Genomic DNA, 14,416 nt, shown 5'->3' with positions numbered 1-14,416 from the left:
CCCTTACCCCCAAGCTGGTGGGCTCATTTACATGATCCCAGCTTAATTCTCCCAGGGTATGCAAATGTATGCAAACCACGATCCAGGAGAGGCAAAAATAGCAGGGCGCATTAGCATCCCCCACAGGAATATTGTTTTATGCAAAAGACGGGCTTGGGGCCTGCTGAGTGGGCGGCAATGGAAGATGCCAGGGAGTCCAACCTCCTGGCCTGTGCCCTCCAGGGTCCGGGCCAGGTCCCTGCTGCTGGAGAGGTTCCAGGGTCCAGGGGCAGGTGGTGGAGGGCCCTGGCTGCCCAGTGTCCAGGGCCCAGGTAAGGTCTCCAGGCTGGGAGGACCCCTGACCTCAGGGCCGCACTTGCCCTGGCCTGGCCTCCACCCTCTGACGGTCTCGGGTCTTGTCTTCCTCCCTCCCATCTTCCCCGTCTGGCTTCTCCCCCTTCTGTTCTCTCAGCAATCTCAGCTTCCTCTTTGCTTCTCTCTGATCTTTTTTTTTTTCTCTTCTCAGCTTCCTCCAGCCCTTGCTTTTCGGTGGCTTCTCTCTGCCCAACCTCCTGGTGCCTCTCCCCTGAGAGTTCGCTCTGAGGTCCTTCTCTTGGTACTTGTCTCTCTCTGGGTCTCCAACTCCAACACGACTCTCTCTATCTCTGTGACTCCCTGTCCCTTTTTCCTTATCTGTCTCTGTCTCTCTCTCCATCTCTCTCTGCTTCTGTCTGTCTGTCTGTCTTGGTATGCATCTTTCCCTGCCTGCTGTCTTTCTGGCTCTGCTGGTCCCTCTCTGTTTTGTTTGAATTTGTTTCTCTCTGTCTTTCTGGCTCCCTTGTTCTCTTTCTGTTGCTGCCTCTATGCTGTCTCTGCTCTTTCTATTTCATGATCTTTCCGTGGCTTTTTCTCTGTAGTTCTCACCCCAGCATCCTCTTCCTTCAGGACATCCTGGAGAGCATTCAGGGACAGGCAGCAGCATCCCTGAGCTCATGTCTGGTCCAGGACCCATGTGGAGAGGTGCAAGGACCCCTCCACACACCTCCAAGTTCCAGTGGGCACCAGACCCCTGACTGCAGCCCAGTCCAGCCAGCTGTGGAGGCCAGTCTGGACAGCTCTGGGTTTTGGGAAGGGGCTGGGTCTTTCCAGATCCCTGGAAGCCTAGGTCTGGCTTAGGTCAGGTCATACTGGCTGGGAGTTGCCTGAGACTGGGGTACTGGGGAGGGAGGGCAGGAATCAGCCAAATCCTCTCTGGACAGCAGCAAGTTCTGGCAACAGACGCTTCCCAGCTGTGCAACCTCTGCAAACGGCTTCCTCTTTCTGATCCTCAGTTTTCATCTCTTTAAAATGGGTTGATCCTGGTGTCCAAGCCTCGGCCTTGTTGTGGGACTGGCCAGCTGCATTGGCATCATTTGCGATGTGTGGTGAAGCTCAGTAAATACTATCTACAACAGTTATTGTTATCATCCTCGCTCCTGTAGTTCCACTTAAGCTGTCTGTGCCTCAGCATCCTCATCTGGAAAATGGGGAGAGTAGTTCTCACATCATCCAGCAGTTGTGAGAACTGGATGAGATAGTTGCAAGCCTGGTACATAGTAGGTGTTCAATAAAAGGCCTATTTTCTTTTTCTTCCTTCTCGGACTAACTGTGTGATTTTGGCAAAGCGCCTGCCCTCTCTGGGTTTCAGTTTCCTCATCTGGAATGAGTGCAGCACAGAACACCCTTTCAGACTGGTTTTGCCTCCTCTGAGGTCTTTTGGTCACACTATACTGGACTGGGGTTCCTGGGTTGGCTGCCAGTCGGCGGCGACTCCACAGTGCCACCAAGTGGTCACCCAGGTCAACATGGTGCAGGCTTTGGGGTCTGGGGCTGGGGGCAGGAGTGGGCCTGACCTCTGTGACCTTGACAGAGCCAACAGACCTGTGTAATGACACAGAGGGGAAGAAATCTGCCTAAGGGACCACTGGCTTGTGGTCCTGGAGCTGCCTCAGATTGCTGGGTGACGTTGGGTCAGTGCATTCCCCTCTCTGAGCCATGCTTTCTTCCCCACATCAGACCAGAACAGAAGCCCCTCCGGCAGCCATGTCTTCCATCCTCATGGCCGGTCCAAGGCTACATTACCTTGATAGTTCACATTTTTATTAGGCACCTACTCTGTGCTATGGACAGGGCAAACAACAACAACAATGACTATGATAGTAATAGTAAGTCATCATCAATAATGAGAGCTTATTCTAGGTCTGGCCTTACGCTAAGCATCTGATATGCACCAGCTCATTTAATTAACATGAAGTAGAACTTTCTAAGAACTTTACAGAAATTAAGTCGTTTAATTCTCCCAGCAAAGTGAGGCTCGGGGAGGAGAACTGACTTTTTGTCATTAAATGCGTTCACTTTTTTTTTGCTGAGAACCTACTACGTTCTTAGCACTGGGCCCAGTGGTGAAGAACACAGATTCAGTTGTGGCCCCCATAGGTTCACAGTTTAGTGGAGAGACACACAGTAAGCAAAGAAAACAGCAAGGAATACAACATTGGGAAATATAAGAGATCTAAAGGAAAAGAACAAGGAATGGTGAGAGAGAAGAGGAAAAAAAGCAGGAGAATCAGGGAGAGACAGCTTGGAGAAGGTGGTGTTTAAGCTGAGGTCCAAAGGAGGATTAGGAACCGGCAAAGGGTGGAGTGTAGAGTCTGCTGCAGGAACAACCTGTGCAAAGGTCCTGTGGCAGTGACAAGTTTGCCCCATCGAGAAACTGACAGGAGACATAAGGTAATCCTCGAACCCAGGGTTGCCTCTGCACCTCCAGATTCCCAATGAGGTTCATATCGGGGTTCTCAGAGTCTGAGAAAATCTCCAGGGAGCTTTAAAGAAAAACTTATGCCTGGACCCTCCCCAGGGCAATCCCATGAGACTCTTTGAAGGTGGGGCTGGCTCAGGTAATTATTTTAATCCTCTGGGTGATTTCAGTGGTGCAGACTGGGGGTCCTTCAGACTCCAAGGCTGGGGTCTTGCTAAACTTTCCTGACCCAATGGCTGGGGTACGCACAGGGAGAAGGATTCCTCTTGAGGAATATATTTATCAATAATTTTCCCCTTGGTAGGCCCAGCTCTGCCCCCTGGATAAGACTCTGTGTAGAATCCTGGCTTATCTCACAGATGCCATGTGACCATAATGCTGATGAATTAACCATAAGGGCCTCCTGGGGTAATATTTGCACTATAATAACCCGCACAGAGCCAGACCAGCTCCCCCAAAGGGCTATCCAAATAGGGCAGCCATAGGCAGGCCCCTCTGAGCTGTGCCCAAGACCATCTGCCTTCCTCTGGCCATTCCTGGCCCCCATGGGACTGCCTGGCTGGAAAAAGAGATTCAGGTCACGTTGGGGCTGGGGGAGAGTGTGCTGCAATGGACTGGCAATGTCTGCCCTGGGTGCAGCTTGGAGTTTTTGAGTAATCAGTGCTGGTTTACTCTATCTAGCTACATTCAGGCCTAGCATATGGGGTCACCCCCAGCCCCCAGAGAGGCAGGAAGGATCCAAGCCCACTCTATCACTTGCTAGTTGGGCAGCCTGGTGAGGCACTAACTCTTAGAGCTTTGTTTTCCCATCTGTAAAGTGGGTTCACTGATTATATTAGTTTTCTAGGGCTGCCATAACAAAGCACCACAGACTGGATGACTTAAACAACAGAACTTTATTTTTTAACAGTTTAGGAGGCTGGAAGTCCTGGTGTCAGCAGGGTGGGTGTCTTCTGAGGCCCCTCTGCTTGACTTGTAGATGGTTACCTTCTCCCACTATATTCACAGGGTCTTTCCTCTGAGGATGTCTGTGTCCTAATCTCCTCTTCTTATAAGGACACTAGAATATTGGATTAGGGCCCACTCCCATGACCTTATTTTAACTTGATTGCCTCTCTAAAGGCCATATCTCCAAATACCGTCATATTCTGAGCTACCAGGGGTTAGGATTTCAATATGATATGAATATGAATTTTGGGGGGGACACACTATGAATTTGTTGGGGGACAAAGTTCAGCCCATAAGAATGATGGAGCCTTTACCTTGTAGGGGAGGCGGCGGCCCTTTGAGAACTGCCCATCCATCCATAGCAAACATCTCAGGAGTGATAGCAAAGCATCAGGTACTCTGTTGTTCCTTCTAGGTGTCTGCTGCTATATAACAGACCATTCCAAACTCAGTGGCTTAAAACAATGATACTTATTTCATTCATGGATCTTGAGTTGGGCAGGGTTCATCATGTATATCTGGTCTCTGCTTCATGGGGTGCCAGCTGGGATGGCTCAAAGTCTGAGAGTGAGGACTTCTGAAGGCTTGTCCCCTCATATACCTGTGGTTGCTGTTGGATCGGGGGCTGTAGGCTGAGACTTTAGCTGAGGTTCTTGTGTGAAACATCACACATGGCTATGTCCTCCCTATGTGGGCTGGGCTTCCTCACAACATGGCGGCCAGGTTCCAAGGGCAAATGTCCACATTACCTTTCATGACCTCGTCTCAGAAGTCATGTAGCATCTGCTGCATTCTTTCAAGTCCATGCAGTTGCAAAGACCTGCCCACTATTCAGAGGGAGGGGAATTAGTCTGTATTTCTCGTTTGGCAAGTTCTGAAAATGTTGCTGTAGTCATTTTTGGAAAACACAATGTGCTCTAATTACAGATGAAGCAGGCGAGGCTCAGAGAAGGAAAGACTCCCCAGGCCCACACCACATAGGATGCCCGCCCTCCCATCATCCCTGAGAGCCCCTTGGAATGTGTCCCCCCCCCACGGTGGGGACCATCGAGGTGGCCTTCCTTCCCCAGGCCCACACAAAGGCCTGTGGCTGAGCCTCCATCTGGCTGGTGGGATGGATTTGTCACTGGGAGGAAAAAAACCTGATTTTCTGCTTCTTTTTTCTCAGCTCCTTATTCACGTGTTGCCCGGCAGGGAGCAATCAGGACTCTGTGGTCCTTCTGGTTTGCTTAATTCATCCAAGACCCCTCCCTCCTCCCCCCTCTGCCCTCTCCCCTGTTTGTCCCTCCCTGAGTTTCTCTCTTACCGCTTTGTTTCTCTCTCCCTCTTTCCCCATCTCTCCCTCTTTCTCCCTGTCTCTGTGGCCCTGTGTCTGCCTCTCCTCCAGAATGTGCATCCCACTGACACCCTGCGTTTCATTTCTGCCCCCTTGCAGGGATTACCCTCAAGGGACACAGGCTGCTTAGTGCCTGGGCATGTTTGCTCAGGATGCCTGCCCTGCCCCAGCTTTCAACCCACCGTGCTGCTTCCAGAAGGAAGCCAGGAAGGAATGTGCCAGCTGCCTTCCTAGCTTATTTTATTTAAAAAATGTTTTTAATTGAGGTGAAATTCACATGGCATGGAACTAACTGTTTTAAAGTGAACACTTCAGTGGCTTTTAGTACATTCACAAGGTCGTGCAACCATCACACCTATCTAGTTCCAGAACATTCCCATTGTTCCAAAATTACCCATCAACAGTTCACTCTCCAGGAGTTCCCTGGTGGTCTAGTGGTTGGGACTCGGCACTTCCACTGCCATAGCCCGAGTTCAATCCCTGGTCCTGGTCGGGGAACTAAGATCGCACAAGCCCATCTCTGCCCCAGCAACCACCAATCTACATTCTGCTTCTTCGGATTTTCTTATTTAGCACATTTCATATAAATGGAACGGTACAATCGGTGTCCTTTTGTGTCTGGCTTCTTTCACTTAGCATACTGCTTTCAAGATTCATCCACATTGTTGCATGTGTCAGTACTTCATTCTTTTTTTATGGCTGCAGAGTAGTCCATTGTAGGGATAGACCACATTGTGTTTATCTATTTATCCTTTGATGGACCTTTGATTTATTTCCATGTTTTGGTGATTGTGAATACTGCTGCTATGAACATGTGTGGACAAGAATTGTTTGAACACCTGTTTTCAATTCTTTTGGTTATATATCTAGGAGTGGAATTGCTGGGTCATATGGTGATTCCACGTTTAGCTTCTTGAGGACCTGCCAAACTGCCTTATTGTCTTACTGTGCAGACCTTAATGATGCCTTTAGAGGAATCGCATTGGTGTCCTGAAACCTTCTGTCTACCATCAATGTCCTATCCATTTCTACCTGAGAGTTAGCAGGGAGACCTCAAATCAGGTACTAGCTCTTTAGTGATGAGATACTTCTAGAAGGACTATGGAAGGAGAGACCAGTGCAGTAGTGGACAGGGCTGGAAGGTCAAGATTGTGGATTCATTCATTCATTCATCCATCCATTCATTTACTAATTCATTGGTAAAACGTTTACCTAGTACCCACCATATGTCAGGCTCTGTGCTGGGCACTAGGGAGAGATGAATAAGATAGATTACATGCTCGCAAGGGGATCACAATCTGGGGGTGGACAAAACATTCACATAAATAAGCAGTTAGGAAAGAGTATAATACAGTCCCACATGGAGGTTGTTTAAGGTATTGGGGAAGCAGCTGCCTAGGAGGACCAGGCAAGGCTTGACAGATGGGCACCTCTTTAGGCTGGGGATTGAAAGATGAGTAGGAGTTCACCCTGAGGCCAAGGCAGGGAGGGACACTCCAGGCCTAGGGAACAGCACGAACCAAGTTGTGGAATTTGCAGTTATGGTGAGTCTTAGGTGTGCCTGGGGCACAAGGTAAATCTAGTGGAAATAATACTGAAATCGTTGGTGTGTGTTTATAAAATAACCAAAGCTTATTAATAATATGCTAAGGAGTTTGAGTTTTAATCTGGAGGTGGTGGGGAGTCATCAAAAGATTTAAACCCGAGTGATTAGGGGCAGTAAATGTAGCTTTCATTTCCCTGTCTATAAAATGGAAGCATTTTAGTAACTTGCATCTGTCAGGATAAACTGGGCTATGTTGCAGTAACAAATATCCCCCCAATCTCAATGGTATGAAACAATGTTTTTCTCTGGCTCACACTATATGTCCATTGCAGGTTGGCTGGGGGATCTGCTACACATTTCCATTATCTGTAGCTTAGAACCTTGATGGGTGAAGCAGTCACCTTCTGGAGCATGACTGGCCACAGTGGCAGAAGGAAAAAAAGAGGGGAGAATCTCAGTCCCAAAGCTACTATGCAGGAAATATATGACATATGGCATTGAAGCCAGTCCCAAGCCACACCTATCTCTAAGTGGGCAAGGAAGCACAGCCCTACCATGAGGGGGAGAACAAGACATATGAGGTGGGCAACGTGAGTGACCACCACATAGGTCCTCTCTGAGTTCCTTCCTCATTTATGAAAACAGAAATTTTGCTCAGGGATGTTCACTGCAGCACTGGTTGCAATAGCCTAAAGCTGGAAGCAACCAACATGTCCATCAATGGGCGATTAATTAAATGTTGCTACAGGTACACTTTGTAGTATCATGCAGCCATTTAGAAAGAAAATTAGGCAGATTTTTATTTGCTAAAAAGAAAAACAGTGCCACAAATATTTTGTTAAATTAAAGAAGTCACTTCAAGGTGTAGAACATAGTGTCTGGTATGATCCAACTCATTAAAAAAAATATATATATATATGTATGTGTGTATATATATATATATATATATATATATATATATGATTTCCAGGAAGATAATGCAATAAATAGTTAACATTAATTAGCTCCGAGGATAGGGACTGGGGCAGAGACTCTGCTGTTCTGTTCAATTCTATATCCCCAGAGCTCAGCACATAGTAGGTGCTCAAAAATATTTCTCAGATGGATGAATAAATATTTCTCAGATGGATGAATTAATATTTCTAAGGAGAAGGAATTTGACCTTTTAGTTTTATGTCCTTCTGAGCAGTCAGATTTTTTAAATCTTATGTGAACATAAAACAGAATGTGATTTTTTTCTCTTTTTTTTAAAAGAAAATGGGGTAATTCCATTTTCTGATCTTCCTCTCCCATCTGCTGCCATGAAGAAGACAAAGACTTGGGGTCACATTTCTCTGAAGATGCACAAAGAGCAGTAAATAAGTGTAGCTTTTGAAAAATCAGGAGAAAAACTGCCATGTCAGTCCTATAAAAAAAAAAAAAAACGAGAAACAAACGAGGGTGTTCCTGCTAGCCGTTCCTCGTGCCGCGGTGATATTCGTCTTGGAAGGCGCTCAACAAGGCCTCCCTCGTCTGCCTCCCAGGATGAGCCTGCCAGGGGAGATGGATCGCTCCTGAGGTCCCCCTGCAGCCCGCACTACATGAGGGTTCAATTACGGAATCCATTCCTACATTCCCGCCACCGAATAGCGCTGGGCATCTGTGCGACCCTCCACCAGGATCTGCAGCCCGCCGTGCAGAGGAAGCAATATATATATTTTTTAAATCTTATGTCTTATAGGGTTTCCCTGGTGGCGCAGTGGTTGAGAGTCCGCTTGCCGATGCACCGGACACAGGTTCGTGCCCCGGTTCGTGAAGATCCCACATCTCGTGGAGCGGCTGGGCCCATGAATCATAGCCGCTGAGCCTGTGCGTCCAGAACCTGTGCTCTGCAACGGGAGAAACCACAACAGGGAGAGGCCCACATACCGCAAAAAAAAAAAAAAAAAAAAAAAAAATCTTATGTCTTTTAATTGCTTATGGGCTGATTTCTTGCCTGTCACCCCCTTCCCTCACCCACCCCATCCCCCCAACATCAGAACCTCGCTTCCCTGCAAGAATAATGTTCTTGCTGGGAAACAGCTCAGCTTCACTGAATCATGGGAATGATTGTAACTAACTACAAGGAGCAGTGAGGTGGGGGTCTCTCCTGGGGAGATGGTGGGAGATGGGAGCTGATGGCCAGTGGTGCTGTGACCTCCATCCTCTCAAAGGTGGAAAGACCTTGCTCTGTACCATGAAGCCTTGTCATTTGGTCCAGACAGTCTGGGTTCAAACGCTGACTCTGCCCATCCACAGTGGTTGCAAGCCTTGGCAGAATGACTCCACTGCTCTGGCCTCACTTTGCTCATCTGAAAAATGGGCGTGAATAATAGCAGCTCCCTCATAGGGTGTTGTGAGCATTTAAGGACATAGGGATTGTAAAATAAGTGTTGAAGTGTGCTTATTTCAAGGCATACTTTTATTTCATTGTAAAATGACTTTGGGATAGACTGGCCAGAGATGGAAGAGTGATTTTGCGGATGAAATCAAGTACCCCATCTTAGAAGATTTATATTCAGAAAGCCAACAGCCAGCTCTCTCTCTCCCCCAAGTCTGATGAATGAGCTTCTGAAAGTGGAAGTAATACTGGGTGACTGCCCTCAAAATTTCTTCCTAAAACTTACATTTAAGTGGAAATAGAGAAAATGAACATTTACTGAGGGTCCATGTGCCAGGTACAGTGCAACTGGCATGTGTATCAGGGGCTGCAAACCACCCATCTGTTTTGGTAGGATCTGTGGGCTAAAAATAATTTTTTACATTTCTAAATCATTGAAAAAAAATCAAAAGAAGAATACTATTCTGTGACACATGAAAATTATCTGAAATTCAAATTTCAGTGTCCAGAAATAAAGTTTTATTGGCACACAGCCACACCCATTCGCTCACATTTTGTCTCAGGCTGGTTTGATGCCACAACGGCGGCATTGAGTAGTTGCAACAGAGACCATCTGGCCTGCAAAGCCGAAAATATTTAATATCTGGCCCTTTACAGAAAACGTTTGCTGACCTCTGGTATCTATCACGGCACTGAGGGCTCAAGGTAACTCTGTGAGGCTCGTTATTATTGACCCATTTTATGGGTGAATAAATTGAGGCTTTGAGAAAGTAAGTGATTTGGTGCCAGGGTTGTGGGAAAGGTGGTTATTGAATGACATTATTGTTATACCCATTTTGTAAATGAGGAGACCGGGGCCTGCAGAAGATAGAGCAACTTGGTCAAGGCTAACAGTGAGTAAAATAAGGGCAGTGTTGGCACCAGAATCTTGCTCTTAAGACTGGGGCCATTTTTCTTTGCTCTTGCCTCTCTTCCACGGGACTTAAAGGTGACTCTCCCAGAGTAACTGGGAGGGGCTCTCACTGATGGCTGATCCTGCCTCTGGGAGGACACAAGCCCTTGCAAGCTGGGGACTGAAGCAGGGCTGCTGATGCATTGGGAGCTGATGGTGGTGCTGGGCCAGGCTTCCAGGAGGGCGAGCAGGGAGAGGAGAGTTGGAGTTGCGTGTTTCCTTTCCAGTTTCCTCCTTGGACCTGCCATTGTTCCAGCAAGGGAAGCAGGTATAACTGGGCTGCATAGAACACACATTCTTGTCACCACTTGGTAAATAGCTAACCCCTTGTGTCATAAGTCACATTCTCCAAACACAGGCTCTAAAAAGACAACTCTCCTGGGAGGAATCACGCTATATTTTGACCTTAAAATGCTTTTCATCTGGGGTAGTCCTAGATGCCCATGTGGAGGGACTTGGCCTTCCCCCTCCCCCCACCCCCGCACATTGAGATTGATGTGTGGAGATAGAGAATGCAGCAAACTTCTATTTCCAAGCATACATATAGCAAAGGGAATCCATGAGAGGTACGGGTCCTGGTGTCAGACAGACAGGGTGTGAGTGTGGACTCTGCCTATGAGCCATTGACCCTCACCTCCTTAGCCTTCTCAGTTTTGTGACTTGTAAAATGGGGATATTGAGAGTGTTGTCTTTCAGGGTTGGCAGTGCTCATACATGATAAAGTATATAAATATTTAGTTCCCCCATTAAAAAAACAAAGAAAGAATAGAATCTATTTGTAAATGTGGAGAACTACTGGACTAGACCAACCTAGGCACTTATAGGTCAGGCAATTGTGGCTCAGAGAGGGTGAGTGATTCACCCAAGGTCACACAACAAGTGAGGGGGAAGGTGGAAACTAAGACCCAGGACAGCCCTGGAGCCTCTTCTACCAGATCTCAGAGTTTTCAAGAAGCATTCACAGGAGCCAGGTAGGTCCAGGAAGGTCCTGATTCAGGCTGGGGTGAGGTATATGTAATCTACATCCTGATTGTAAAGACTTGCTCATTGGGTACGGGCACATCAGGCCCCCTGTGGAGGCCTTGCCCACGCCATCGCCTTTAACCCTCACGGCAGCCTCTGCTGGATTCCTGCTGCATGTCCTCTGGGAATGTTAAGCTGGGCACACAGTAGGTGCTGGGCAAATATCTACTGACTGAACAAGCCCCACTAAGAAGACCTCCTTAGTCCCAGAGTCCAGGACAGAAACTGAGGCCCGGGGATGTGAATGTGGAGTCCAGAGCCTCACAGCTGGTTTCAAGTCTGTGACTCCAGAGAAAGTTCCAGAGAGCTCTCCCGGGTGGGGGACATCCAGACACCTGGGCGGCCTCTGGAGCTCTCCTCCCTCCGGGGAAGAACTGTAACAGGCTGGAAGAGCTCAGGGCAGACCCTCTGGGGACACAAAGCACGGGAAATAGAATATAATTTCCCTCTTTTTAGATTGGTTTGGGGGAAGTCTCACTATGGAATGAATAATTTGCTTTGCCAAATCCAAGTCCCTCTGCTCTGGGTTCTGCATCGATATGCTAATACAAGAAGCCCAAAGGACCACCTTCTGGGTCTCTTTGCTCCCAGGGCATTTGTGGAGGCGCCTTTGTGCTGTTTAGGGGTGTGTGGGGGGGGGCATAGGTGAGGGCCCCTGCAGGAGTGATGAGGACCTGACTGTATATGTGAGTGATGGGGATCAAGGGATGGGAGAGAAACAGGTGCCATTCAGAGAAGAATGGCCTTTCAGAGGGAGAAATACCACTTGTGGTGTGCGGGGAGTATTTCAGTGTTCACCTACCCTTCCTTCTTTCCTTCCGTCTACCCACCCACCCACTTACTCACTGACCTATCTACCCTCCTACCCACTCAACTGTCCAACCACCCACCCCTCCATCTGTCTACTAATACATCTACCTACTCATCCATGCAGCTACCCTTCCACCCATCCCACCCACCCATCCATCCATCCATCCACTGACCCATCCATCCATTCACCCATCCATCCATCCACCCATCCATCCATTCATCCATCTACACAACCATCTGCTGTCCAGCATCTTCATCCGTCTACCTTTTCTTCATTCCACCTTTCCACTCATCTGCCCCCCAACTCATTCTCTATCCACCTTTCCATCCATCCATCCATCCATCCACCCATCCATCCCCCTACCCCAACTCTCCGGCCAGCACACACCAATGGTTTGCAAGGTGACTGCTGGCATGGTTCTTCCCATTTTAGAGATGAGGAAACCAGGTAGAATGACAGGGGACTCAGGTTCTGAGGTCAGATGGAGCTGAGCTCAAATTCTGCCTCGGCCTTTGGCTGGCCAGATGACCTCAAGCAAGCTTGCTTTTCTCTCTGTGAATTTGAACTGGTGATGGCTCCTATCTCACAGCTGGTATAAGGAAGAACTGAAAAGCCACCTGAAAAGTGCCATGCATGGGGCTGGGCAGGGGCAATGAGCTCAATACATACCTTCTCTTACTATTTGTTGAGCACTTACTGTGTGCCAGGGATGCCGTACGTGTGCTCTCTCATCACTATTACATTGGGGCTGATATTACTCTCCCCACTCTTATTATTATTTTTTTTTTTTTGACTTCGCCACATGGCTTGTGGGATTCAGTTCCCTGACCAGGGACTGAACCTGGGCAGCAGCAGTGAGAGCCCGGAGTCCTAACCACTAGGCACCAGGGAACTCCTCCATCCCACTCTACAGGTGAGAAGATCGAGTGTCTCAGAGCCTAAGCGGAAAAGCAGAGCTTAGCACCAAACCAGGGTGGTAGGTCTCCAAAGTCCACCTTTCTTGCACTCCACCACTTGGACGCTGGTCCTCACTCTGCTCCAAGCACGAGGTTTGGCCTCGGGAAAGTCCCTGAACCTCAGTTTCCCCATGTGGGCTATGAATATGAGGGGATGGACTAAATGACTTCCAGGGCCTCACTCTGCTTGGCGTGAGAACGGCATCCAGTCAGCGCATGTTGATGGAGCCTCAGAGGGCTCTGACCCCGTAGCAGGGCAGGCTGCGGCCACCTGAGGTTCAGCTCTACACACTCCCCACACTCTGAAACTGACAGGAGAGGGGATGGTTCAGTTCCCATCACTGCCCCTCCCTTCCTGAGCAACCACAGGGAAATAGCTTAACTTCTGGAACCTCAGCTTCCCAACCTGTGAGGTGAGGCTAAGAAGAACCTTCACTTTATTGGGTTGCCGTGAAATCAAATGAGATAATGCTTATAAACTGATTGGGAAGGGCGCTGAGGGTCGAAGGAGGGGAGCAAGCAAAAGCCGCGAGCCCCCGTCCCCCCTCCACCTGCAAGGTCAGATCATTAAATCACTCAACAAATATGTCCTGAGCACCTACTGTGGGCCTGACCCTGAGCTCAGCACTGGGAATGCAGAGGTGATTGAGATGCACAAGGAACTCACTTTCTCCTGGGAGGAAGCAAAATAGCCACGGCCACAAGAAGATGTACGGATTACTTTCAGAAGTGGAGAAAATTGGAGAAGAATGTGAAGCAGGTAAGAGAATAGCCTGCCTGGGTGGGTGCAGCATGGAGCGGCGATCAAGGAAGGCCTCCACGTGGAGGTGCCGTTTGAGCTGAGAACCAAGTAAGCAATAAGAAGAACGGCCTTGCCAAGGTGTGTAAGGAACAGAGTTCCAGGTAGAGGGAACAGCAAGTGCAAAGGCCCCATGGTAGGATTAACTTTCTGGGGAAATCAGGGGCCTTGTAGAACCTCCATCTGGGGCACCTTCACGTGGCTTCCATTACATTCAGAGCAGTAACTAACCACCAATGCCATCTTTTCTGCTCCCTGGGAGAGTGGGAGCCTGCTGACTCTTTCTTATAATTCCCCCTTATTTTACCGATCTGCATTTCAAAATTATGTCCCCACATCCCAAGGCCCCTGGGTAGCAGGTATATTTCTCCAAATCCCTATAAATAAATACAGTAAATCCATGTGTTTCGGGGATTTTTTTTTTTTTAAAGATGATGTTGGGGGTAGGAGTTTATTAATTTATTTTGGCTGTGTCGGGTCTTTGTTTCTGTGCGAGGGCTTTCTCTAGTTGTGGCAAGCGGAGGCCACTCTTCATCGCGGTGCGCGGGCCTCTCACTGTCGCGTCCTCTCTTGTTGCAGAGCACAGGCTCCAGACGTGCAGGCTCAGTAGTTGTGGCTCACGGGCCTAATTGCTCCGTGGCATGTGGGATACTCCCAGACCAGGGCTCGAACCCGTGCCCCCTGCATTAGCAGGCAGATTCTCAACCACTGCACCATCATGGAAGCCCTGTTTCGGGGATTTTTATGGGTCAGCCTGCCAGAGAAATGGGCTGGTTGCCTCGGAGGGCTGAGCCGACGGAGCCGGCGAGGTAATTAGCTACTGAGTTATGGGGGCCACTTGAAGTCTAATTATTGAGAGATCTGAGGTGCCCACCTTTTGGGCCCAGATTTACATGGCGCTGGGCGGGCT

This window comes from Mesoplodon densirostris, chromosome 15, assembly GCF_025265405.1.
Source record: "Mesoplodon densirostris isolate mMesDen1 chromosome 15, mMesDen1 primary haplotype, whole genome shotgun sequence".
Lineage (NCBI taxonomy): Eukaryota > Metazoa > Chordata > Mammalia > Artiodactyla > Ziphiidae > Mesoplodon > Mesoplodon densirostris.
This window is presented reverse-complemented; position numbering follows the sequence as displayed.